The 27909-nt window shown below is 45.5% G+C and overlaps 1 long non-coding RNA gene across 1 annotated transcript; it reads left to right on the forward strand.

Moving 5' to 3' along the window:
- Positions 1–45: 45 nt before the first annotated feature.
- LOC131831560 (uncharacterized) lies at positions 46–27885 on the forward strand. Its single transcript, XR_009353693.1, has 3 exons — positions 46–379; positions 19135–19233; positions 26439–27885. It is a non-coding gene; the product is annotated as an uncharacterized LOC131831560 (long non-coding RNA).
- Positions 27886–27909: the final 24 nt, after the last annotated feature.

Consider the following 27909-nt stretch of genomic DNA (forward strand, 5'->3'; position numbering starts at 1 on the left):
TTTCATAATCCCCTGTTCTAGAGACACGCAGTACCCATTTTTAGAGTAAAAGAAAAATGAAACTCACACAGGTTCCTTCCTGTCTTGCTGGAAGCTGCTTCTGAGACCATTTTTGCTTTTTTGCCCCTGCTTCCCAGTCTCCAAATTATAGGGTCCTACGGGGCTCTTTCCCTATACTGCTCCCTGCCACGTGTGTATTTCTTCCTCAGGTGACCCTGTCTATTTCCACTACCGAAATACTGCAGAGTGGAGGACTCTGAGACGCCCAGCTTCCGTCGCAAGCTCCAGACTCAGGCATCCTGACATTACCATCTAGATCCCTAAATGGAAGATTCCATTTCAAACATCCAGAACGGGGGCACCTGGGTGGCTCAGTCAGGTAAGCGTCTGACTCTTGATTCCAGCTCACGTCATGATGTCAGGGCCGAGGGATCCAGCCCTGTGTCAGGCTGGGAGCTCTAGTCGGCCTGTCCTTCTTCCTCTGCTCCTTCCCCTGCTGGTGCTCTCTCTCTCTCTCTCTCTACTTCTAGCTATCTCTAAAATAAATAAATAAATAAAATATTTAAAAATAAGATAAAATGTCCAGAACAAAACTCTCGATTCTCCCTGCCAGAGTCCCCCTGTCTCCCACTTTAGCAAATGACATGCTCATTCCTCAAGTTGTTCTGGCAAATGACCGTGAGAGATCATGAACCGCTGAGGTCCTACCTCCAACCCATCAGCACACTTGCTGGCTCTTCCTTGAGAGCATATACCAAGTTCGTTCCTATTTATTACCTCCACTGCTACCAAGCAAGGCAGCCCACTAATATCTCCCATCTGTCCCGCTGCATCAGCCTCCAGCCAGCCTTGTCTGTTTGACACATTGTAGTCAGAGCAATACTCTAAAACTATAAATTAGACGGTGTTCTTTCTTTGCTTAAAACCCCCCAATATTTTCCCATCACATCTAGAATAAAAAGCAAACATACTCTGATAGCTTTATCAGCCTCACCTTGACCACTAAAGGCGGATTCAAACAATAGGATAATTGAAGAGATGCAGTGAGGGCGAGCGCGCAGGCAGGATTAAGAGAAAGAACCAGGTGCCGTGAGCCGTCCTTTTGTTAATCAGGAAAGGGTAAGAGGGAGAAGACGCAGGCGATTCTTCGTCCCGGGGAAAATTGATTCATCCTCTAACTATAAGCCAGGAAGCAGGGACAAGGTTATGATTAGAACCTAGTGCAGATGGGCATTTCTTCAGGATCGATCTTTTCAGTGTACTTTTATAATAAAGCACAAAAGGCTTTGCATTAGGAAGTTCAATAATTTACCAGTTCTAACCTTAATGATAAACCTTGCTTGTACCCCGATCTAATCGCAGTGTGGGTCCCTGGGGAGAGGAGTGGTCTCTTTTGCACCTACCTCCAAAATCTTTTTTCAGCTTGACATCTATGACTTCTTAAATTTGGGTTTTTACACGATCCCTATATGCTCTGTGAGGTGGGAAGGGCGTACAGGGAAGATGGAGCAAGTTGATAGTCGAAGGGCTGAGTATTACACATTGTATCTAAAATCTTCAGTTAACTGTTGATCTGCCAGGATAGCTGATAGACTGTTGCCTCACAGACCTCATGTTACAGCAGTGGTACCGGACTTCAATTTCTTGTAGAAGGGAAATACTAAATGACAGTCATAAAATAAACCAAAGAACTAGTGAGTTTGGACACTGAATCTAAAACACCGGCAACACTCAGCATTTTCCAGCTGGGTTATTAAGCTCGAATAATACCGGTAGTAGTCGGTGAAGGAAGAGGGGTGGACCACAGTCAAGTGCCAGATGGCTTGAGGCAACTGTGTCCAGAGAGAAATGCAAACACGTAGCTAGAAGGGAAATCAGAGCCTGGAGTGCTGCTGATTCTCCACCGGCTTCCCAGTCTGCTCTCCAGCCGGCTCTCCTGCACCTGCTCTGTCCTGCTCTCGCTCCAGGGGTCTCACCTGTGCAGACAACCATTTCTCGGGCTCCCAGACTAGGGCCCCAGTTGGATTCAGCCAAGGGGAAGTGGAGCCATGGCGAGAAGAGAGAGAGCTGGTTAGCCCCTGCTCCTCCAGCATTCAGAGCAGCATCTCGGGCACACAGCCGTCCTCTGTGACAACTTCTGCCGGGTGGTCCTTCCTCCGGGGCTTCAGATGTATCTGGATGCACCATTGCTTATTTGCTTCCTTAACCCTCCCCCTGCTTTCTAGAGTCCCTTCATTACCGATTCTTCTTTCCAACCGCCGGTGTACATTCTGTGTCCTCACTAATACGCCCTGTTAGTTCACAAATGTACTTACTTTGTGTCGAATTAAATATTCTGAAGAAGGAAATTTCCCAAGAAACATAGTAATGAATTTAAACCTGTGCTGTATTAAGAAGCATGAGATTTGAATTCTCTTCTCTGGATGCCTGCTTTTCCCTATCTCTGCAGTATCTGAGTGCTAGGAATGAAATATAATCTGAATCACCTTTGTCAGAAATATATTTTGTCATTTCTTTTCAAAGAGAGGCTTTTTATTTCCTGTCTCCCTTGGATTGAAGTATAGGATTTGGAGGTACTTTTTGCCTGCGTATTATCTGGGGATAAAGAGTTATATAAATGTATTTTAAGTAATATTTTTTCCCTATACTCATGCCTTGGCAACTACTGATAATTTTAGTATTCCATCAATGCCTGGCTTGCTGGGGTCTGTTTACAACAGAATAATCTGTGTGCATGGAGGGGCTTTTTGTGAATGTGTGTATGTGTGTGTGTGTGTGTGTGTGTGTGTGTGTGTATGAGAGAGAGGGAGACAGCCGGGGAGACACGTGTCTGAGGAGATACTCCTACAACTGCTGACCCTGTGCTTTCTCATGTTCATTTCTTGTCACTTGGAAATCACCAGACCTAAAGGGACAGGCATTGTGTCCGCAGTGGAGACCGTCAGTGTTTCCGGAGGTCTGATGACTAAGAACTGAAGCTATATGTGAATGGAGAGGGACCCGGCATGGAGCCAGCTAGGGACAAAGAGCCGCATTCAAGACAAAACACAGTGAGAAGCAAGAAGGGAAGAGAAGTAACGTCGGCATGGGCGGCCGCTCAGACCTGCTCTCCCGGGAGGCAGCGGGGAGTCGGCATGGGCGGCCGCTCAGACCTGCTCTCCCGGGAGGCAGCGGGGAGAGGAGAACCCAGGGAGGGATGAGGAGAGAGACGTTTGTCGATAGCATCACAGACTTGAGAATATGCACGAGGGTGCAGTCCAAGCTCTTACTGCACATGTGGGTGCAGACATATTTGAGATCCAGGGTCATCCATTGAAAGCACCTTAAGAAAGACTTCTATGTTCATCCTGAACCCAGAGGGAGGTCAGACTTTCAACTCAGATTGCAAGAGAGAGAGAGAGAGAGAGAGAGGAATGGTTGAAATGTCTCCTAAATCCCTTTTAATTGATAAACTCTCTCTTCATCTTTGCGTGTTTGTTTCCTCTTAATTTATTGGTTAAAGAAATCAGGACATTTGTCCCAGAGACTCTGGATTTTGTTGATTAAAACCCATGTTATCATTTAGCATGGGCCTCTGTGTTTCCTGCCACTTGGTAAATGGAGCTGGAGGTTTGATCGAAATTCAGGTTTGATTCTTTTCCTCATAAGACGACTTCAAAGGTGGCTCTCCGTTCTTCCATCCAAAGGCATGCAGTGTCTGAGTGTCTTTCATTTCGCTCAGCAAACAGCCACTGACGATCAGGAATGTGATCTATTCATTTTTTAGGGGTGACAAACAGTGTTATAATCCCATCAGTCCGTCTTCATGTATTAGCGAGAGTGTTTCTCTACAGAGAACGTTCCCTTCCACTGTTTGGAAGTCCCATGATATGCTTTGCATGGAAAGTCAGAATGGATGTTTCATTTTCCCTGTGTTCACCAGTTTTCAAAAGAATGAGTTCGTTCGTTAGCATCCCCCAGCTGTGATCAGTTAGCATTTTTGCTTTTTAGACTCTTTAGGAACTCAAGGAGGTACGCGTCTTTTGTATGTTTCAATCTATTCGATTACTACCCGACTGACATTTCAAATGTCCCACCTTTGGCTCCTGAGAGTCTCGAAGTTCAAATCCGCCACTGAGTTCTCTGACCGCGGCGCTGGTGGTCTTCTGCAGCGCCTTACGCGATGGTGTGACATGATGATTCAGTATCATTTCTCGAGCCCCACGCTGAGGACCTGGAGCTGTGATTTTTCCGTGGAGCCTTGGCTTGTTCTGTGGGAAACGGTATTTTAAGACCACGAAACACTCGTGTTTTTAAATAGCAGATGTATAGTTATTTCTTGATTCTTTCCCATTTGAGCTATGATTTATTGAAATACTACCAACGATGAGGTGTTAGCTCCCCTTGACACACTCTTATCCTGCTCCCAACAAAGCACTTAGTATTTGAAATAATAAACTTGCTTGTAAAGGATTGATTATTTGTGAAATTATATATTTATTGTCTCCCTTCCTTCTCTCAAAGCTTGGGAGATATCCCAAGAAATAAAAGCTTCTAAGTCTTAAAAAAAAAAAAAAAAAAAATCACTAAGATGAGGTCAAGATTCTGCATGTGGCTGTCCAACTTTCCCAACACCATTTATTGAAGAGACTGTCTTTTTTCCGTTGGGTATTCTTTCCTGCTTTGTTGAAGATTAGTTGACCACAGAGCTGAGGGTCCATTTCTGGGGTTTCTCTTCTGTTCCATTGATCTGTGGGTCTGTTTTTGTACCATAGTGTCTTGATGGTTACACCTTTGTCATAGAGCTTGAAGTCCGGAATTGTGATGCCTTCAGCTTTGGTTTTCTTTTTCAACATTCTTTTGGCTATTCTGGGTTTTTTCTGGTTCCATACAAATTCTAAGATTATTTGTTCCACTTCTCTGAAGAAGTTTAATGGCATTTTGATAGGAATTGCACTGAATGTGTAGATTGCTGTATGTAGAATAGACATTTTAACAGTATTCATCCCTCTAACCTGTGAGCATGGAACATTTTTCCATTTCTTTGTGTCTTCTTCAATTTCTTTCATGAGTGTTCTACAGTTTCCTGACTACATACCCTTTGCCTCTTTGGGTAGGTTTATCCGTAGGTATCTTAGGACTTGGGGTGCAATTGTAAATGGGATCAACTCCTTAATTTCTCTTTCTTCTGTCTCATTATTGATGCATAGAAATGCAACTGAATTCTGTGCACTGATTTTATAACCTGAGATGGGGTCAAAATTCACTGGGACTTTGTTTTGTGATTATATTTTGTTTCTTAAGTCACTGCTTGTTTCCTCTTGACTTAATAATCGCCTTGTATTTTTTTTCTATTTTTTGATTTTCTGAGTTTCTGTAATTGATTCTTAAGCTTTCCTCCATGTGTGTTCTCATCACACTCAAACACATCAAGTCATCTGTCAATTTCCCTTCTCATTTTCTTTTTTCTTTCTTAGACAACTCTTCTCTGGCAACTTCAATTCAGGCTGCTTTCTACCCCCAGTGTCATATGGTCATCCTGCGATTTCTCTTCACATGGCCTTGCTTTTCTTTCTTTCTTTCTTTCTTTCTTTCTTTCTTTCTTTCTTTCTTTCTTTCTTTCTTTTTTTCTTTCTTTCTTTCTTTCTTTTTTTGAATATTCTGCTTCCCCTATTCAATATTTCATACTTAAAAAAGAATTAGTTCCTAGTTTTGATGGGGCATCTTCTCAACTGTATTCTAAGAAAAATCATTCACAGTAATTTCTTTCCAAGTGTGAATACTATATCATTCAGCTGAACATTACATTTTAAATTGGAAACAATTTGAAGAAATCCGAAGGCATTTTTTTCATTATGTTGTGACACAAGTGCTGCAGTTGAGGACATTCTGATTATGCATCCTTTATTTGCATTTTTTTCTCTTTGCATACTTTGATGTCTTTATCGTCAAGCCTTGAAACTTCTTAAGGGTGCGCCTTCCTTTTTGTATCGGGAACTCCAAGAGACCTTTTAATATGGTGACTTCCTGGAAACTGCCTTTCTCTGGTCATTCCTTCCTTTACCGTTCCCTTCTGCCCTTCTGTGATTCTTACCAGCAGGATGTCATATATTCTGAAACAGTCTTGTCTGAAACAACTTTTTTATTTGTTTGTTTTCAAGGAGCCAATTAAATTTTCTTTTTGTTTCTACTGTAACATTTTTAATATCTGAGAGATTGCGTTTTTTCTCCAAATATTCCCTTTTTTATGGGATACTATGCTTGATTCATGTTTGAAACCTCTTACCCCCTAAAACCACTAAGTAAAATGGGTTTTATTATAAGGTTCTTTTCTCTTCCTTCTTCATTGTCTGTTTCCTCCAAGTTCTTTATATCCTGCTTGTTTATTCTGAGCTCTGTGTTTCACGAAAGGCCCTTCCACATCTGTGTTGATCAGTGGCCGTCTGTCCATCCTTCAGAATGGAACATTATGCATGGGCCTGCAACTCTGCAAGGGCACTGCTTGTAAAGTGGTGGGCTCTGTGGCAGGGCAACTGAGCTAGCAAGCCCTTGACCCTAGTTGCAATAGTCATCTGCCCTGGAAAGAAGTATTCCCATCTCCTGTCTGGGTACAGAAGGAGGGCCACTAGCATGCTGACTCAGGGTCTGCCATTCACCTGATTCTATGTTTTCAGTAGGGCTTCCTGCTGAGTTATGCCAGGTACCCTTCAGTTCAGATGGGTACTCTCCAGTCTTCTGCTGAGGTAGAAGGATTAGATCTTCTGCTGAAGGTCTAATTGGCTCTAAGACAAATGTTCCACCATCACTGTCTCTTTCTTCAGAAGTTCCAAAGACTGCCTCCAGTTCCTCAGGTCTTCTGGATTTCTCTGGCATAAACCAGCTTGCTTATTAGAGTACTGTCTCCCCTATATGGGATTTCTGATTTCTTGCTTGCTGTTCTTTAGGGCAAGGACCTGAGCTCCTTTCTCTACACTCACGCTGAACAATATTGTCTCTTTTTCTGGTCTCAAGTACATCTGAATGTCTATAATTTTTGTTAATCTGGGTCTACTGAAAAGCAGATGCCAAATGGTTTTAGACATGCAGGAGAACATAAGGTAATTTAACATCCTAACTAGCACTTGTCATGTTCCATGATGACACGTGTGATGACTGGTGAAAAGTCTGCTCTCCTCGCTGGCCTGTAAGTGACCTGAGAGGAACAGGGTGGGCTGCCTGTCCCTGCCCCAGAGCTCAGGACTGCATGGAGCAGGCTCTCAATTTATGCCCAAGGACAGAATGAACACAACGCGACTGCCTGGAAGCTGAAATTATGAGTCAGATCCTAGGAACACCGGGCATGTGTTTTTTTGGGGTTGTAAATTCAGGGAACGATCTTCTAAAACAGCAGGAGAAGGCGAGGGGCCATAGAAGGAAAGGCATCACCCTGGTTTGCTGCATGGGATGGCCTTACTCTCTCTTCTGTTGCCAACATCAAAAGTGATTCTTACCCTTAGGGAAGGGGAGATTGGTCAGAATTAGGAGGAATGAAACACTGCATTAGGAAAATACACTCCTCTAGCCACAGGACTGTGGATGGGGTCCAGTGCTGGCTCACTTTGCTGGGTAGCTGCTCCAGAGTGTCCTGCCTTCACGGAGCCAGTTCAGAAGCAGAAACACTGTCCCAAGGTGGAAGGGTGCGTGGGGTTGGGAGGGTATGATGGGCAGTTGGCCGATGTCAGCCTCAGGCACAAACAGGCAGTTTCTGTAACAGTTTTACAAGAATCGTTACATAGCTTCTGCTGAGCTAACTGGGGAGAACATCCAAACTGACCACTGACTTGTCTCTCTCTTATGGGTCAGATGGGAGTGTGCCTCCAAAATGCACGTGTTAAAGCCTTCACTCCCAACATGATAGTGTTTGAAGGTAAGGCCTTTGGGAGGTACCGAGGTTTAGATGAGGTCATGAAGACAGGGACCCCCCAACAGGCCCCTCACCCCTGATTCCCCATGAAGGCACAGCAAAGGAAAAGCATCGGTGAACTACAAAGTGGGCTCTCATCAGACCCCAAATCTGCTGGTTCCCTGACCCTGGGGTTCCCAGTTTCCAGAACTGTGGGAAATAAATCTCTGTCCTTCATAAGTCATGCAGGCTGTAGTATTGCTTTTTGTCTGTTTGTCTGTGACGGCAGCCCGGATGCAATGAGCCAAGGGAGAGCGGCCCAAGAGAGAAACCAAGGAGAGTTTCATGACAGTCGAGCTGAGCGCAGCTGGTGTGTCCCGAGCAGAGGTGGGTTTCTGTAGAGGGTGGCAACGGTGATGCCCCTGTGGTAAGAAAGTAGCAGAACAGAGTGACACAGTGCAGATGATCTGTGTGCACCTCGATGAGACCATGACGCGCAGGTGCAGGCAGGAGGCAGACGGTCCAGGGAGTGGGGGCTGCAGCCAGAGCCCCGGCCGTCTGGGCTCCGCTTCACAAGAGGGACTGAGTCACACCAGGGCGTTTCTAGAGGAGTGGCCAGGGGCTGAGGATCCCCATATAGGTGCCTAATTTTAAAATTTATCAGAGGCTGATGGATCCTTGACAGGAGCCCGCCCATGGGCAGAAAGGTCCCCAAACGCAGAAAGGTCTGTCTACGGCAGAATGACGTATCTGAATGAGACTCCTCGTTCAAACCCAAACCCAAGAGCTGCAGAGATATTTTCATATGATGATATATACTGGCCAACCATGAAAATCAGTTGTTCTGTAACATGGTAGCTGAGCGTGGGAATTTTCAACATCTTTGGCCTCTAAGAACACAGGACTGTACACTCACTGATGGAGGACATAGGGAAGTGTTTACTTCTCCTTCCAAAATTTCCCTGGCAGCTGGCAGAATCTATAGGATTTTCCTTCTTGGATTGTAACTGAGCAGCTCTTTCCTTGGCAGCCTTGGTGGCCCCTTCCTCTCCGAGGTGGCGTATGATCTCTGGAAAAGCCCCAGAGTGTATAGTCAGGCTCAGCTGATCCTGGGCTATTTTGAGCTTGGAGAGGTCGTTTCTCTCTGTGCGAATGTGTGAGATGCAGGTGGACTGCCTGAGCCTTCCACTTTGATCCAGTCCCTTCCACACCCATCCTCCAAGTTCACAGGGACACCAGAGACACAGCCTAGACAAGTATGAAGCCTGACAGTACGTGACGTCACTGGAACAGGACAACCTGCCAGCCCACGGGCTCACGAGGAACTGTGCTCTCCGGAGAGACCCTCTCTGTTCCCTAACTGGAGATGAAGTGGTGGACCACAATGTCTCCTTCGAGCACAGGCTTTAAAGGCCAATTAAAGTAACTTCTATGCCTAGAACTGCACTGTTTCCTCAATGGGTTGGTTGTTTCACAAAATTTTAAATATATATATTTTAAGCTGGAATTTAAAAAAATGAAGAATGCTGTAGGTCTGTCAGATACTTAAAACGCTGTGAAAGAAGGCTCTTCTCTGTCTGATGTACTATTCTAGTGAAAAAAAAAAAAATTGGGAATCTCCCGTGCTGGGCCTCTTCCTTCTCCAATCTCAACTGAAAATCCGGCTCTCTTGACAGAACCTATGTTCTCACAGATCGTCCTGATGTAGAAGAGCATGACTGAAGAAATTATACTTCAAGCTTGATCATTCAATACGTTACTGTCAAAGAAACGAATCTCTAATGGTGGACTTTTTCGAAAATATGTCTCTTGGATGGGGGAGGCATTTGGGGGAGGAGTTCAACTTGGGATCTTCTACTTACCTCACCTAGCTGCATCTCGCTGGGAGTGTCACTGAACAGAGAAGAAATCTCTCCATTCCCCGCTGACCATTTGGCCTTGGGTAAACCAGAGATATTCAAATTCTCTTCAGTAGATATGTAAGCCCGAGTTTTTAAGAAGCTTGGCCTTTTCCACCATGCCAGTGGTCAGGGGTGTGAATGCAGAGTCAGAAGACATGGACCTGCCTTCTGTGTATGTCCTACCTGACCTCTCGTATGTCCCGGCTCATGGTTTTGCTCCCGAGCCATAAAACTTCAGTGTTCTCAGGAGACACTGACCCCAGGAGCTCCGGGCACTGACTGTGCAGCCTCAGCTGCCAACTGCAGGCTGGCCACCGGGCCTCCACGTCCGAAGTGTCCTATGAACACCAACAATGCGCTGCGTAACCCTGTCTGCGCTCTCTCCTGCTCTGCTTGCGCTTCTGGGGTGAAAATCACTGCTAAGAACACCTTTTAAAGGTGTGATACCAGCTGTGCAGAGGACAGAGCACGATTTCCATTTGAGAGTCTCCCACTGACTCCGTTAAATGAGAAGCACTCTGGGGAGGTGGCTGAGGAAGGCCACTGTATTACCGAGTTTGAGGAAGTGCAGATTCAAGCGCCATCCTTTCAAACCGAGCAGGCCCGGGAGGAAGACCTGTAAGGGGCAGACGCGTGGAGGGCGAGGGAGAAGGGAGTGCTCTGTGAGGACAGCGTGGCTGCCCTGTGACAGTTCACCAGTTCTAGAGCCCGCGGTTCTGCTATACTGTGTGCAGCCTCCTGCAGGGGAAATGCAAAATGTTCCAGGCAGACGGGTTTCCTTCCACGGTCCTCTGCAATGTGTGCCCGGCTTCCTCGAGCTCGGGATCTCGCTCCACTCCTTGGGATGGGAACGCGCCCCTCTGTTCCGCTAAACGCACCAGCCGGTTCTGTCCTGTTCCGGGTGGGTTTCTGTTTTGTACGGAATCATGAAGCACATGCTCTGAGGGTGCGATTCTCGTGGCAACATTCGGAGCCCTTTGCTTTCGGGCTAAGCTAAAATGACTGGAAGATGCACTTCTTGCACGGACTGGCTGAATACTATATGCAGCTCTAGGCAAGGGGTCCCCCCCCCCCTTTGTACTGTTATTGATCGTTTTTAATCAGGTATTAGCAGAGATGGCAAATGCAGTGTGAACACTCAGAGTAGTATAGAAAATCCAATTTTCCACTTGGCAATGACAATATCATGTGAGGGTTCCGATAGAGAGCTCTAGAGGTTCAAACAGGACTAAAGATGAACTTGGCTTTCCAGTTTGATTCCTGCCCTTGTTTCTTCCTTGAGGTCCCCTCAGGCTGGCTACGGGAGCCAAGGCCACACCAGGGGACCTTCCTTTAGATAAAGGGAAACCCCACTCATGGGAAGTAGAGGCACGTGTGTGCCCCGCGCTGAATGTCCTTGCCTCCCACCCAGATTCATGTGTTGAAGCCAAATGCCCCATGGGACAGAGGTGGGGACTTTGGAGGTGATTGGGTCACGAGGGTGGAGACCTGGTGGGACCAGCGCCCGGAGAAGGGACACCCCAGACAGCTCTCTCCCTGCTTCTTCTGAGGACAGAGCAAGGGGACAGCCGTGAGCCAGGGAGGGAGTCCTCACCGACAGGGGATCCGCCAGCACCTTGATCTTGGACCCCCAGCCTCTGGAACTCTGGGAAGTAAACATCAGTGGTGTGAAAGCCAACCGTGTTTAGGGTTTTGTCCGAGACAGGGGCATTTGGGAGGGTCCCACGGCATGAAGGCCTGCATGCGGTTTCGCACAGCAGCTGAGAGAGAGACACCCGCGTAAGTCAAATGTCTATTTTCTTCAAAGGAAAAATGAGGAGAAAGTGCCAGTTTTAGCAGGCCCGATGCTCTCAAAACTCTCCTCTGTAAAGCTGTGTTTGCATGTTCCTGTGCTACACGTAGCTTATAAAAATATCTCGCTCTGCCGAGCAAATGGCTCGCGAGCCCCGTCCTCCATCATCACGAAGGCAAAGGGAGATTCTTCAAACGGTGCTGATGCCTCGGTGCCCAGCTGTGAGCGACCTTACACAGGGTGGCTGGGATGCCTTTCTAAGCTCTCTTCACAATAACTGTGTTGCCATCTGGGGAAACGTCTAGCGGCCAAGCCCCCATAAGCATCTCAACATTCAGTGTCAGGTTTCATTTTATTTTCCTCTGCAAGAAGTCCCAGGCATTCTGCCTTCAGGAAGAGTCAGAAAGACCAGCACATCAGAGAGGGTGGAAAAACCGTCCCCCCTCAAGTCCCAGGCCCTTGGAGAGACCTGGCCTTCCCCAACCCCATGTGGGAGCCAAACATGGGGCTGCCGTTTTTTGCTGCTTTTTAAAAGTGAAGGAGTTCTTCTCTGATGACTGGACTCATGAAGCCTCACGGAAATGTGCTTCGCTGTTGCTCTGCTCTGCCTCGGCCGGGGGTGCGGGTGAGAAAGGCTTCTGCCATCACTATGTTTCCTTCATCTCTGTCTCTTTGCCAGGGCCCAGGAGAAGACAGCCCATGGGAAGGGTCATGGCCGCTGGCTCCTTGGTGTTCTAGAACAGAGGCATGCCCACCAGTGTGCGGGGAACCTGTGCAGAGCCGGAGATGGACGGCCACAGCAAGTCAAGTACATGAATGAGGTTACAAACACATAGAGACCTGTGTCCAGAGATTGTCCCCGCATTTGGTTTTTTAAGCATTCAAATATACTGAAGCAAACATGAATGTAAAATTTAGGTTTTTTTTCCTTTCATGTGGGGCCTCAGGCTGTTCAACAAGTCTGCAAACCCAGAGAAGCCTGCAGGAAACATGCTGCATTCCCAGATAGCTGGATTATGTCTGGATTTAAACCCCAGCCCCAGGGCCATTCTGCTCCCAGACGTGCAGATGTGGGCCTCATCTCTCCGAAGCACTAGGACCAGGCAGAAATGACTGGAGCAAACGCAAGGGTCCTGCAGGCTTCCGGCTAGCCAGACTCTAGAGGGGATGACTTCACCGATGTTGTAGGTGCCGTGGAAGACAGATGGTGTTCCAGGACCCCTCTGGGATGTACCAGGCACCTGCAAAATGGCCCAGGGTTCCAGCAAAGCACGCTTCATGTTATTTTGCTCTGGAATGAGACGACCTTACAAATCAAGGGCACGGACTGGGGAGTTTTCTTTTTTATCCTTCCCATGCTTTCGTCGTTATTCTGATAGTGGCTGACCCTCCACCAGTAAGTATGCAAAAACTCGTTTGTCGAGCTTTCTGATTCTTAAACAAACAACTCTTAAAGTATTACGACTCTGGAAAGGTGTGACCTCATAAACCTTGGCTCGTCAGTCATTTCTGAGGGTCGTGCGATGGGATGTAAGGCCTGGAATAGACAGGTCACCGTCGGCGCTCGGTTTAGAGGAGAGAAGAGACGGACGGGTGTGCAGCAGGAAAGGAGGCGAGAGTTGAAGAAGGCGGGATTCCCCGATTTCCTCCGTTCTTCAATAGCCGCTTGACTGAGCTCTCACCCACACACCATGCAGCTCACATGTCCACTAGAGCGGGGCGTGCCCTCCCACCCGGAGGAACAGCTCTTGCAGAAGACAAGAGAGGACAGATGTTGGTGGGGACCCAGAGAAAAGGGACCCTCTTGCACTGTCGGTGGGAACAAAAACCAGTGCAGCCGCTGTGGGACACAGAGCAGAGGTTCCCCCAAACATTAAAAGTGGAACTACTGTAGCCTTCAGCAATCCTACTTCTGGGTATCTATCTGAAGAAAACACTAATTTGACAAGATATTGGCACCCCGTGGTCATAGCAACTTTATTCATGATAGCCAGCATATGGAAATGACCTACATGTTCATCAAGGGTTGAATGGAAAAACAGAAAAAAAATTTATATCTAGATATGTAATATAAATACCGAACTATAAATACATCTACAGTTGTTTCTTTATATTTTATTTGTATTTATATAATTTAATTTTGTTTATTTATTTATATTTATAAATACACACACACATACATAATGGATATACAATGGAATATCCTAGAGTTCCAGTTATAAATACACAGGTATAAAAATATAAAGATACAGAGTTCCAATTATAAAACAAATAAGTCAAGGAGATGTATTATACAGCAAGTATAATTAATAAAGCTGTAATGCGTATTTAAAAGACAGTGAGGGAGTAGTGCTTATGTGTTCTTATGACTGGAACTAGAGCGTACTGTGACAAGTGAAAGAAGCCAGTCAAAGAAAGACAAGTACCGTGTCACTCACATGTGAGATTTAAGAAATATAACAAACAAACTAAGAGAGACGAACCAGAAAATGGACTCCTAAGTCTAGCGAACAAATGGGTGGTCACCAGAGGGGAGGTGGTTGGGGGCCGGGTGAGACCAGTGATGAGGAGGAAGGCGTGCCCCTGTCGTGGTGAGCACTGGGTGATGTATACAATTGTTGAATCTCTGCATTGAACACTTGAAACCAATGTGATACTATGTGTTAACTATGCTGGAATTAAAAAAAAGTTCTCATCACAAGAGAAAAAAAACGGTAACTATTTACGGTGACATAGGTTAAAGAGACTTACCATGGTGATCATATTGCAAATCATTAAGAAACTAATATAATGTCAATTATACTCTATAAAAATTTAAAAATGAAGTGTACAACTCAAGAGTATTGAGTATATTCTGATCTGTGTGAGCAGCGCCATAATTTGAGAACATTTCTATCCCCCCTAAAGAAATGCTGTATGCATTGCCTGTGACTTGCCACTTATTCCCAACCTCCCCTAACCTCCCTGTGGATAACCACTAAGCCACTTTTTATCAGAATAGATTTCAGAAGTTATACAGAGATGGACTCACAAAATACGAGGCCTTTTATAAGCAGCTTCTTTGATTCAGTGTGTTTTGAAGGACCGTTCTTGTTGCGGTCCGTATCAGGCCTTCAATTATTTTATTGCTGGCTAATATGCTATGGTCTGGATGTAACATTTTATTTGTCACTTTATAATTTGATGGACATTCAGTGCATTTGCACTTTTTGGTTATTCTTAATACTATGGCTGAACATCAGTGCACAAGATTCTGGATGGACACACAATTTCATTTTTATTAGATCTGTGCCTATCAGTGGCATTTTGGGAAACTGCCAGGCTGTCTTCAAACGAGCCATACCACCAAACGTTCCCAGCAGCAGTGTGTGAGGGTTCCACTTTCTCCCTATCCCCGCTGGCATGTTCTCATGTCTTTCTGATTCTGGTTATTCTGGTGGGTGTAGAGTGATATCTCCATGTGGCTTTTATTTGCATTTCTTTGCTGGCAATGATGTTGAGCATCTTTTTTTTTTTTTTTTTAATTTGACAGACAGAGATCACAAGTAGACAGAGAGGTAGGTAGAGAGAGGGGGGAAGCAGGCTCCCCACTGAGCAGAGAGAGCCCAATACGGGGCTCGATCCCAGGACCCCGGGATCATGACCTGAGCCAAAAGCAGAGGCTTTAATCCACTGAGCCACTCAGGTGCCCTGAGCATCTTTTCATGTAGTTATTGGCCATTTGTGTGTCTTTTTGTAGAAATTTCTATTTGTGTACCTTGTTCATTTTTGCAACAGGTTATTTCTCTTTTTATTTTTGAGTTGTGTTTTTATGTGTTACGAATACAAGTCCCTTATCAGAATACGAATTGCAAAAATTTTCTCCCATTCTGCCTGTTCTTTAGTTTAGCTTTACGCTATTGGTTACATCTTTTGAGGCACAAAATTTTTAAATTTTGGTGAAGTTCAATTCATCTCTATTTTCTTCTATTGCTTCTGCTTCTGCTGTGATATCTAACTAACCTAAGGTTATGCTTCTTCTCAGGGTTTTGTAGCTCTAGTTCTTACATTAAGGGCTACTCATTTTGAGTTAATTTTTGTGTATATGTGGTGTGTATATGAGGGAACCAAATTCATTCTTTGGTGTGTCCAGCTGTCAGAGTCATTTGCTGGAGACTTCTCTTCCCCCACTACGTTGTCTTGGTGCCCTTGTTAAAAAGTTAATTGACCAAAAAATATTAAGGTTTATTTCTGAACTCGATTCTACTTCATTGATCTCTAAGTCAGTCATTATGTTAGTACAACAGTATCTTCATTACATTTGCTTTGTAGTAAGTTTTGAAATTGGGAGATGATCTTCTTCAAGAGTGATTTGGATATTCTGGGTCCCTTGAATTCCCCTGTGAATTTTAGGAGCAGCTTACCAGTTTCTGCAAAAAAAAATAAAAGCCAGCTGAAATCTTAATAGGGGTTGTGCTGTGTCTGTGGATCAGTTTGGGAAGCACTCCCGTCTTCATAATGTTGAATCACATCCATGGACATGGACTATCTTTCCATTATTTAGGTCCACTTTCATTTCTCTCAACAGTGTTTTATTGTTGTCGAAGTGTAAGTTTTGGACTACTTTTTCCTAACTATTTTATTTTTCCTAATGCTAGTGTAAATTAAATTATTTTTCCTAATTTTTTTATTGACAGCTTATATAGATAAGTTGATTCATGTATATGGTGTATATAACCTGCATCCTTGCTGAATGTTTTTATTCCAATAATGTTTAGTGGATTCTTTCGGATGTTGTATGTACAAGACTATATCATCTTCAAATAGAGAGTCTTGTTTTTTTTCCTGTTTCATCTGCATGCATTATGTGCAATTTCCTTATGTAACTGCCCTGGCTAGAACCCCCAGAGCAGCACTGGACAGAAGTAGTGAGATTAGAGATGTGTGTCATGTCCTGAGTTTAGGGTAAAGCATTTGATGCTTCAATGTTAAATGTGACATTATATGAGGTTTTCATATGTGGCTTTTAATAGGTGAAGGCTTCCCTTCAATGCTTTGCTTTTGAATGCTTTTATCTTGCAGAGTTGTTGAATTGTAGTACCTTAGTTTCTGCCTCTATTGAGAGAATCATGTTGGTTTTGTCTTTATTCTATTAATTGACAACATTAATTGACTTTCAGGTGTTAAAGCAAGCTCACATTTTTAGGTAAAATCCAACTGGTCAGCCTTCTAGAATTGCTGCATAGAGTCTGCCAGTATTCTGTTGAGGAATTTGGTATCTACTTTCATAAGAGATATGGGTCTATTTCTTTCATTGCAAAGCTGGATTTTAAACAATACTCTTAAGTCAAAACACTGCCAAAGGCCACCAGTGGGTTTAATGAAAAGAGAAACTTTCCCCTGAATCAAATTGCACCTTGATACTAAAAAAGTAAACAGAGCCTTGATAAGCAAATTTGATAATGGCTGCTAGTCACCCAAATTGTAGAAGTAAAGGAATATTTTGTAGGGCTCAGGGTTTGTGGGGGTCCATGGAAGCAAAGCCATTGCACAGGCGGTCTGATGAATAGAAATGCATTTGGAAGGCAGATATTAAGTGCCCTCCTTCCCAAGCAACCAGAGAGGCCCAGGGAGAGGGCCAAACTTGCACCCATTCCTCAGGACAAAATAGTGCCTACACCCCAGACCTTGTGGCCAGCCCTCTCCCATACCAGCTGCCTGCGGGGTGGGCTTCTCAGCCTTTCCCTCGTCGCTGGAGCCCCACGGCTGCAAATGTCCATAATTATGGAAGATACTCTCGTTTTCTGCTCTGTGGTTGAAATAATGACAGTCTCTCTTTTTATTACTGTTCTAATGGCTTCATGTTCTGAATCACTGTGATATTATTAGTAATGGCAACGGGGTCTTATTTAGCATAGGCAGAATATCCCCCATACATCACTTTAAGAGCGGACGAGCAGGCTGACAGGTCCAAAAAGCTGCTCCGATACGCGGCTGAGCCATTACAGGATGCGGCAGTAAACGGCTCTGCTCGGTCACTCACTCTGGGTGATATTTACCTAAAACGTGAGCTGTGTGTCTCAGAACCGACAGCACACATCCTAATTGCATGGCTTTTATCCCAACAGCACTCCCTAAATATACAACATTTTACTTAGTGTCCAGAGCTTCCAGAGACATTTACAATCCTATCTCCAAGATGCAATAAAGAGAAGCACCTTGAAATATAAAGCACACGGAACACAAATTTCATCGGCAGGGGACAAAGGCTCTGGCAGAGGGCATGCGCTCAGGAACCAGACTGCCTGGATTCAAATCTGGGCTCCAGCAAATGCAAGCAAATGGACGTTAGTATGGTTATTTAACCTTTCTGTGACCTAACCCCCTCCTCATTTAAGCAGCCATAATAATTGTTATAACTTTTATGTGTTTTCTAATATTATGACCATTATTATTATAATGACTATAGACATATATTAGAAGGAGTCTTAAAATCAGGAATGAAACAAGGATACTGAGTCAAGAGCGTGTTTGGGATGGAGCTGCCGGCACCTTCCCTCCGGTAACGAGAAACTTCTCTATTCTCCTTGCCTGACCCGTGCCCGCCCACCCACAGGGGCCTGCTCACCGCTGCCTCGAGGGGCTCCTCCTCGAGCCCGGCTCCTGGTCGTGGTCTTCTTCCTTCTTTCCCTCTCCTTCCCCCCGTCCTTGCTCTCCTGCTCCTTTTAAACCCGGAAGCTGAGACCTGACACGAGGTGGGTCTCCCTTCTGTGGCTGAGCTGCGAGGTGTGAAGGGGAGGCTCTGGGAGAGGACATCAGCCGTGGGAAGAGCTGTGCTGACGAGGACGTGACGTCGGGGAGAAGCAGAGGGCCTCCTGCAGGGCCCAGAGCGCCTCCTGAGACACGTCTCACCACTGTCCTCTGCTCCCTGGGAGTCCACGTACCCCTACATTTACCCAGGGAGGAACTTTCCAGAGAACGTCAGACGTTTGTCTCCTCTCCCCCCGAACCTCACTGTTTAACCTTCTGCGGGAAGTTTTGGACAATTCCTTAGCACCTAAAACGTAAAAAGTGACAGGTCTAGACATGAAGCAGATTTTCCTCTCCTAGTTCCTTCCAAAATAGGAAACAAATGTTGTGCATCGTCCTGGCTCAAGGAGGAGCATGGTAGCCAGCTTCGGTTTGGGACCCAACACCAAGGCAGTAAAGATGGCAATTGACCTACTGCTGAGGCCTAAGGCCTGGTCTTAGAATTTAGTGCTAAGAAATTCTTGCCTCATAAATTTGAGTTAATTTATTTTGTGCTTGTGGCTTGATTAATAAGAGGGCCAGAAGCTGAAGAGATGGCAAGAAGTAAAAGAAGAAGCCTTCAGGGAACAAAAGAGATTTTCTGGGGGGGAGTCGCAGGTGTCAGCTGGGAGTGCGCCATCTGGAGCCTCTAGCGGATGATCTACTTCCCTGCCTTCTCCCGCCCCCGGAGCTGCTCTTCTTGCGTTGTCAGGTTCCTGGCCCTCCTCTGTATTTGTCTTTGGGGTCAACTGCACACTTCACTCTCTTTCCCTCTGTTTCCATTGTCTGACCTTCCTCTCTTCTGTCCATAGTTAATGCTCGTTTCGAACCTGTGCTGTATCAGGGAATGAAAAACTCTTCCTCTACCCTTCTAGATCTTCCGGCCGGACAAAGAATTACATCCACACGAGGTAGGTTCACAGGAGGTGAAAAAACAGAGTTTTATTATGTGTCCACAGAGATCCAATAATGAAATTGAGACCTAAAGAAATGTGCAAGGCATGTAGGTTTTATACTTTTCACCAAACAGACAATAACTTGGTGAGGAATTAACAGGATAAAGAAAACAGGTGTTTGGGAGCTTTAATTCGTAAGGAATTCAAAACAGAATCTGGGTGGAGGTAGCAGATTAGGAAAAAAAAAAGGAACAAGGTTTGTACTACAGCATTCTGGGCTTAGAATTTCCTATCTCTGGTAATAAGAGTATCTTTTTATTTTTTCTCAGTAGGAGGTATCTTTCACATGGGAGTTTACTTCCTGTTTCCAGGGGGACAGAGGAGGGCCTGATTGTCCTTGTTGTTTCTTAAGTAGCTAACTTAAAACAATCAGTATGTTGAAGTGGCACATTTTAAGATAGCCTGCCATCATCCCCTACGTATGCCTCTGACTGCCTTTAAGGCCCAGCAGAATAATGCAGAATAAACTCCCCATCTCAATATCCCTAAATGAAGCATATCTACAAAGAAGCTTTTTCCATGTATTATATTGCTATATTTATATTATATTATAAAAAAAACCCAGGTATTATATTTCAGAGGACACGTTCCTCCCTGCCACACTGGGGCTCAGATTCGGATCTCCATGTGTCCTGAATTCCAGTCCCTGTTGTGAGGTTCCTGTGACATCCGTCCACCCCTGGACATGATCCAGACACTGGAATGGGCTACAGTAGGTCTTGGTCTATTTCTCTGCCTTATTTATGCTCCTGTGGCTGCAAAAAACAAATGTAAGATTTAAAAACCGAGGCTCAAAAAAGTATCATGATAAATATAATCATATCCTTAGACAGTTACACATTTCTGTTAAGAAACTTTAGACCTAATAAAAATTTTATGGATTAACAGGATATAAAATAAATATACCTAGAATCAATTACATTCTTCCATACCATCAGTAACCTGGAATGAATCATTTATAAGGAATTTCTATTTACAATAGAAAGGAAAACATAAAATATTTAGAAACAAATTTAAGAAAGGATGCATGACCTTTATACAACAAGTGACCAGAGTTTATCGGGGATTATATAAGCCTTGAATACAATGGTCCACATCCCACTTTCTAGGTGAGAAAGATAAATATGATAATGTCAGTTTTTAGCAGATTAAAAGACGGATTCCGCTTAACTTGGGTATAATCTTTCATGGATCATTAGGGAAGGGTTTCCAAATTCATCCAGAAAGTATAATTGAAGAGTATTTAGAGAGAAAGAAGACCATGACGGAGGGAAATGTAAGCTGGGTGGCTGAGAATGAGGCTGTGTAGCCACAGGGAGCAGGACCAGAACCAAGAGCATCATGTCGGGGCTGTGTCTTAGGGAAGCCTTGGAGAAGGTAGTTTCCTTATTTGTGAAATGGAGGTTTTCAACATTCCTAAGTGATTTCTGAAAGGTGGTCTCAGAGTCTTTAAATAGAACCGATACAATGTGTTCTGGAAATCTGTTTCTGATGATGAAAGCCATATTTCCTGTGATTCTGGAGACGGTGTTTCAGTATGCAGACTTTACATGAAATTGTTCTGGGACAGCAGAGAAAGGGGAAAATTAATATTTTCAAATGAATGTATTGGTGCATTTCACAGGAAATTAAACATGTATGTAAAGTATATTAAATAAGTAAAAATCCATTTCAACCATGTCATGGAAAAATTCATGCATTTGATTTGGACAGAAGTAAATTTAAAATATTCTCCCTGGAAAAACGGAAGATAGGCAGGATTTGGGCTTTCTTATCGTTCTAGCACTTTCTACAAGCTGTCTTGCTTCAGGGAGTGGTGCAGCCCGGTTGTGTGGGAAGCAGGCGGAGCCTGCACACTGGCCCAGGCAAGAACCAGGACTGCAGACCTTGAAAGCTAAGAAGAGGACAGCAGGGCGCACACTATTCGTCAGAATGTTACGTGCTAAGCAGATAGACAATAAGCAAATGTAGCCACGAGAAGGAAAGGGTGACTAAGAGCTGTGACAGGAATAAACGCTCGGATCTGCCAAAAAAGTCTCACCTGCAAATTTCACCAAAATAGAAAGCTAATTGCCCGATGCCCTTGAAACCCTTCCTTCATCCCTGGGCTCCTGAGGAGCAGTGTTGGCTCGCACAGGCGGCTGCACCTGTCCCGGCGTTTGGCCCTGTCCTGAGTTACCCTGGCAGAACCATGAACAGGCAGCCTCCTCTCTCCCAGGCAAGTGGGTGCCTGGTGGGGGGGTGACACTCTCTGCAGGGTCCTCCTTCCCCCTGGAGGGGTCACCCAGAGCCAGGCCCCGTGCAGAATTACACACATTCCTCTCCCCGTTTCCCTCTTCCCGGGGGAACACTTTCCGAAGAAACCCAGCACAAGAATTCTTATCTCTGGGAACACGGTCTAAAGCATAACTAAATTTTTTAAAACGAATGAAAACAGAAAAGAAAAGAAAAAAAAAAAGACCAATGGAAGTCACGTGACACATTGAGACACTTTTGCAATGGATGTACAGTACGAAGGGTAGCAAAAAAGGATTATTGCAAATACATAAGAGAAAGAGAAGGAACACAATGGGAAAAACAAAGAACATGAACTGACACTTCAAATAAGCAGAAGGGCACACAATCAAAAACACCTTGCCATGTGATTCTCACTTGGCAAAACTAAATAAAACCAGATTGATTTGTTCCCATCAGATTGGAAAATCCAGAAAGTTTAATAATGAGGCTCCATGGACATGAAGGGAAATTACTATTCTCAAACACTGAAGTCTTTATAGCCACCTTGAAGGGCAATTTGGAATTATTTCCTAAAATGTAAAAGCCCTCTGACCTCTGGTCTAGGAGTTTTAACATCCGGATTTACTTCCTAATTCTTTCTAAAACTATTTGCAAAGTGCCGCGCATGTCCCCAGAACCGACCTGGGCACTGGGACGTTGCCAGCTTCATAAAACTCCACCAGGGACCTGTGCTGACACCACCTGCTTTTCTGCCTCCTGCACCAAAAGGAAAGGCACCCCATAACTGCAGAAGCTCCTCGGTCTGAGTGAGCAGAGCAGAGGACCCAGGGTCCCTAACGGGGTCTGGGCTTGGGCTGGGTAAGGAAGCAAGAGAGAGCCGGATGCCTTCGTGAAACAAAGGCAACTGGTGATTTGGATCTTACTTATCTTCATCGCTGAGCCGCCGGGAGGACACAGCAGAGCTGAGCTGACATTGCTAAGAGCAGGAAGAAAGGTCAGACAGAATGATGAGAAACTCCAGTGCTTCTTGGAGCTGCAGGGCTGACTTAACTCTCTCTAATGGCATAGCCATGCTGAGCATTATTCATGGTCCAGGTAGAAATATCCTAGTCTGGCCGCCAGCAGTGTCATCTTTTATTTTCTCCATGCAAACCACTCAACACTCTGCCGGCGTGGGGGGTTGCCTTCTAATGGGAGAAGATAGGCAGTAATTGAGTAAACGAATTTATATGTGATGCCAGGCCAGGGAGAGGTAGGTACTCTAAGAAAAATAAAGGGGGATGAGAGGTTAGGGAGAGATGTCAAGGCAGGTTCCTTGGAGACAAGGTTTTTATTCCTGAAAGATGACGGATCTCCCAAAGTCCCATCAATCGGCAAATGGCCAAAGAAACTGACACCCATGATTGGTCACAAATAATACTGTATATTTTTATACATATATGTGTCCATGAATACACAGAAAAAAGACACAGAAGTGTATCAACCAAATAATAGTATCATGTTGGGAGAGAGAAAAAGACATGGCACTTTAAAGGGGGCTGTGGTGTCAGCTATAACATTGTAATCCTTATGCAAGCCAAGAAATGTTTCCACAGATTGCTTTTGTTGCTCTTTGTAAAAGGCATAGTTACATATGACCCCAAAGATATGCCTTTATGCTTTATACCAGAAAATATTTTCAAATTTTCAAAATACAAAATCAAATATCCATAACCATATTTGGAAATATGTAAATAAAAATCTTTCCAGAAAACTCCACATAGTATAGAAGCCCAGGCAATTCATCCAAAATCACTGGACTCCAGTGATTATCCAGTAAATAATCAAGCCAACCTAAATTTACTTCTTGAATTTCTATGATAAGTCAAACTTCCTTGAGCATTCCATCTCCACGACGAGTAGCCGCCAGGAACACGATTCTCTCTCCTTGCAGGCAGAGGCAGCAGACAACAGCCTCCTGGTGCTTACTTCATGCCTCCTCTTTCTCCAGGCTGGGGTCACACAGTGACCACATGGAGGAGCACTGCAGGGGGACACCCCGCCCTGACCCAACACCGATCTCTTCCAAAAATTAGCCTTTGCTCTGGGACACCCTCCTTGCTGCCGACCCTCCGAGGCTCCTCCTGTCTGGTCCTCCCTCGTTCCCCTTGCCTCCCACAAGTGCCGTGTCCTCGCTCACTGTGCTTGGGGTCTCTCTGCGTCTTCCTGCTCCCTTTCCCCTCTGCCACTCACGGGCATTCCCCGCATACCCTTTGACTTCCAACTCCATTCTCACGTCTGCTTCCCGAGGATCGAGACTGACACCGAGGTAAAAGTTAGATCTCTTGGGCTGAATCCTAGAGCCCTAGTGCCTCACACGTAAACGCCAGCACAGTGAGGAAAGCCACAGACATGAAATAAGCCCAAAACCAAGGAACCGTCACAGAGCAGAAGCAAGCTGTGTTGTAATATGTTATGCTTTTCAAATTAGCCAAGTAAATAATGCTGATGAGTTCGTTGCGAGGCTGGTATAATCACACCCTGCTAGTATTTATAATGAGCGTATCATTTTTCAAAGCTAGCTTGGCGACATGAATAAAGAACTTAAAACGTGATCCAGCAACCCCCTGTCTCAGGACTGGTTCTAAAGCCATCTTTAAAGCAATTTAAGAAATAAAACAGGGGCACCTGGGTGGCTCAGTTGGTTAAGTTCCACCCTTGGCTCAGGTCATGATCTCAGGGTCCTGGGATTGAACCCCATGTCAGGCTTCCCTGCTCAGCCGGGAGTCTGCTTCTCCCTCTGCCCCTCTCCCTGCTCCTGTGTGCTCTCTCTCTCTAATAAATAAAATCTTTAAAAAGCTAAAATAAAAATAAAATAAAATAAGAAAACAACTAATATACACCAAATTAGCCATTGTGTCACTATCAGGTAAATAAAATGCATTCCCAACCTTAGGAAACTGGTCGCTTGAAGGAGTTCCATCATTTAGAAAGAAAGAGGCTGAAATAGAATTGAAATGAACTACAAGTAGCCTGTAGAAGCCACAGGCCATGAAGAGAGCTGGATTTTTCAGAATCTTGACCTTCCGGAACAGTGCATCTATGTTCCCTAGCACTTCCTTATCAGTGGAGAGGGAGAGGTGGTGACCTTCATCATCCTCTGAAGCGGATGGAGCTGGAATCCCTGGGGCGGGACTCCCCATTTCGCCCCATGGGGTAAATAGACTTTATATCACGTTGGGATTCATTTTATCTCCTAACGCTGATGCCCCGGAGCTCACATTCCATTTTGTTGATTTCCAGAGGGCAGTGATTTTGAAGCATTCTATTGACTTTTTCAGGGTTCAAACAAGAAAAGAATGACTTAAACCCACAAATCCACTGTAAGATGCATTTTATTTCCAGAATGTTGAGGAGAAGGCCAATGCATCTTTGAGCTGGGGACACAGTGTGGAGGGCTCAGCCGGACTCCAAGGACCTAGTCCACTGTGACTGGCCGCTGTGTACCACACTGCCCTGTTCACTGTCGCGACGCAAGTGGTTTCCAGCTTGTGACACCTGATGCGAGAGGAATCCGGGGAAGAGCCCACCAGCTCGTTTTCACATGCTCACGCACATGTCACACATGTGCACCAGCAACCAGAGCCTCCCCAAACCAACCTACAGTGATTACTTAGACTGGGTTCTGGTCTCTTCTACTCTCTAATCTAATGCCTTAAACATGCTCTAGCCTAGAATGAAGCTTTGGCTCCAGGAGACTGGCCGCGAGTTTCGGGGTGGGGAGCGCTGACGGAGAAGAGGCAGACCTGAAATAAGATAGAAGCTTTTACTTGAGGGTCTCAGAATTGCAATTCGGGGAGCACAAGTTCAGGCAGCAACTCAAATCGTGTCCTTCTGGGGGACACAAGCCAGGGGTGTTAAAGACGAAGCGGAGAGCTCGCGTCTGTTGTGTACAAAGAACGTTGATCCTTGTCGGCAGCAGAAGAGGAATCCTGGCCGAACGTCGCTGTCTGCTAAGGCTCTCAGGGAGCAAATGCCTGATTCTGTGGCAAGTGGCACGTGTTCCTGCTTTGGAGTCCTTGAAATGTTTGAGGCTCGGTCCGTGGGCGCATGGTTCCGCCGCCTTCATGGCGTCCTGGCTGCATCTGAAAGCCGGAGTGGTGGGCAGCAGGGGACCAAAAGGACACTTAACAGAAATGGCCCTACTTCATGTCACCTTTCACGGAGCATGCGTGGAGACCCCCATACACCTTGCCGTACAGGAGGCACCGGACCTGCAGAGTATTCCTGCTGCCACAATGAGGGCACACGTTGGGGAAGGACACTCGTTCACCCTCACAGTGCATGCCTTCTGTCCAGGATGCCGGGGACCTCCTGAAAGGGGCCAAGTCTCAGGTGAGACGGCTGAGAACCCAGCTTTCTGGGTTGGAGTTAAAGGTTATATTTACGTACGTCCTTCTCCTCACTCTCTCGAATTGTGAAGGCTTCCTACGGAATACCAGAGACTTCCATACAATACAGAGATGGATTGCTTGATCAGTTCCTGGTCACTCAAAGCCCTTTGGACACATCTCGGGAGGGGGGTTCTTCCCATAGTAGGGGACAAGTCAGCAGGTATCTGCCCCGTTGGGCTTGCTTCCCAGCCTTCTGGCGAGGGCTTGGTGGAGCCGCTGGTGAGTCGTTGCTTTTATGAAACACTGGGAAACCGATGAGGGCTGGCCACTGTGCGCAGCAGTGCCCGAGCCAAAGGATCATGAGAGGACTCTTCAGTGATGGTAGGAAGGTAGGTAGATGCCAACCTGCTCCGTTCACCTCTTGCCACGTCCGAGGCTGACACGATTGGAGGGAGAACTTCCTGTGGAATGATCGGGAAGCAAGAGAGCAATGATCTTACAGTTTGCATTACACAAGACATCTCTCATACTTTTCTATTTTACACTCAGAACAGTCATGGAATGCAAGCACCTGCTGAATCACAGGGAAATAAGACCCAGAAAGGCCATGGAACTTCCAGATGTCACACAAGCTGGACGGAACTGGGAAGAGGAAGGTCTGCAATTGTGCGTCTCGGGAGCACGTTTGCAGCAGGAAGGACTGGGGTGTTAATTCCAGCAGCAGTGTGAACTGAGAAGCTGCCCTGGGTTTGCAGCAGGGCTGGCAAACAGTGGTTCCTCATCTGGACAGGTGCGTGCACCTAATTTCTGAGTCATTGTCATCTGATGCAGGACGTTCGTTCCAGCAAGGACACTGGCCCGGGGCGCCTGGGGAAGGCAGTCGTGTCAGGTGCTGTGATAAAGCCAAGTCTGACTGTCTTGCTTCTGTGATCAAAGGAAACACGGCACTCGTGTTTCCACAGTGTACCTGTGGCCCATGACCTTCATCAGGAGACTGGAGACACCATGGGCAAGGTGCCGCCGGACCCGCCCCTGCAGCCGGCAAGTCACGGAAAGCCGTGCAGGACACGGACGCCTGTGCAGACTGCCGGGCCCCTGACTGCAGCCCATCCATCCCCAAGCAAATGCTCTTCTCCGTTTCTCATCTTGGGTGGAACCATCTCTCAGGACATGTGGGTACCTAGCACAGTAAAGCCTTAAACACCCCACGGACATTGTAGGGTTTGCCTCCTTTTAAATATTTGTGAAGTGAAGGGGTTTGAGTAAGAAACGATGTCATGCTGATATGATGCCTGATTAGGGACATTGGGAATGCTCTGTTTGCTATTTTTACATAGAAATAAAATGTGAGAGAGATTACACATTATCTGGGTATTTAAGGCACCATTATCAAGAGCAGAAAATTAAGGAAAGAGTAACATATTGGAAATAAGTTTAATACATCTAAGACGAGTGTGAGTTGGCTTCAGTGTAAGCCCAAGGATGGGCGAGCGTCACCGGGAGGCGGCGGTCTGTGCTGAAGGCAGGGTCTGTGGGATGCGAGACAACCTTTTCTTGTGTTCCTTTTTCTTATGTAGTTTATGAGGGACGGTCACACATACAAACATGCACTCATGGACTTCCCAAAACATTGATGTGCTCTCTCACCGATTTCCAGAGGATGATTCAACATTTAAAAAAAAAAATGTATTTGAGGGGCACCTGGGTGGCTCAGTGGGTTAAGCCTCTGCCTTGGGCTCAGGTCATGATCTCAGGGTCCTGGGATCGAGCCCCACATCAGGCTCTCCGCTCATCAGGGAGCTTCCTTCCCGCTCTCTCTCTGCCTGCCCTTCTGCCTGCTAGTGATCCCTCTCTCTCTCTCTGTCAAATAAATAAATATAACATTTTTAAAAACTGTATTTGAGAATTCAACACTGGACAAAAGAATTTTTATAGTGAAATTCTGTGTTCATGTGATAGCAGTTTGCTTTTCTCATACTTTATCCCTTTTTGTGACTCACTGAACACATCAGACTTCTGA

This window comes from Mustela lutreola, chromosome 5, assembly GCF_030435805.1.
Source record: "Mustela lutreola isolate mMusLut2 chromosome 5, mMusLut2.pri, whole genome shotgun sequence".
Taxonomy (NCBI): Eukaryota; Metazoa; Chordata; class Mammalia; order Carnivora; family Mustelidae; genus Mustela; species Mustela lutreola.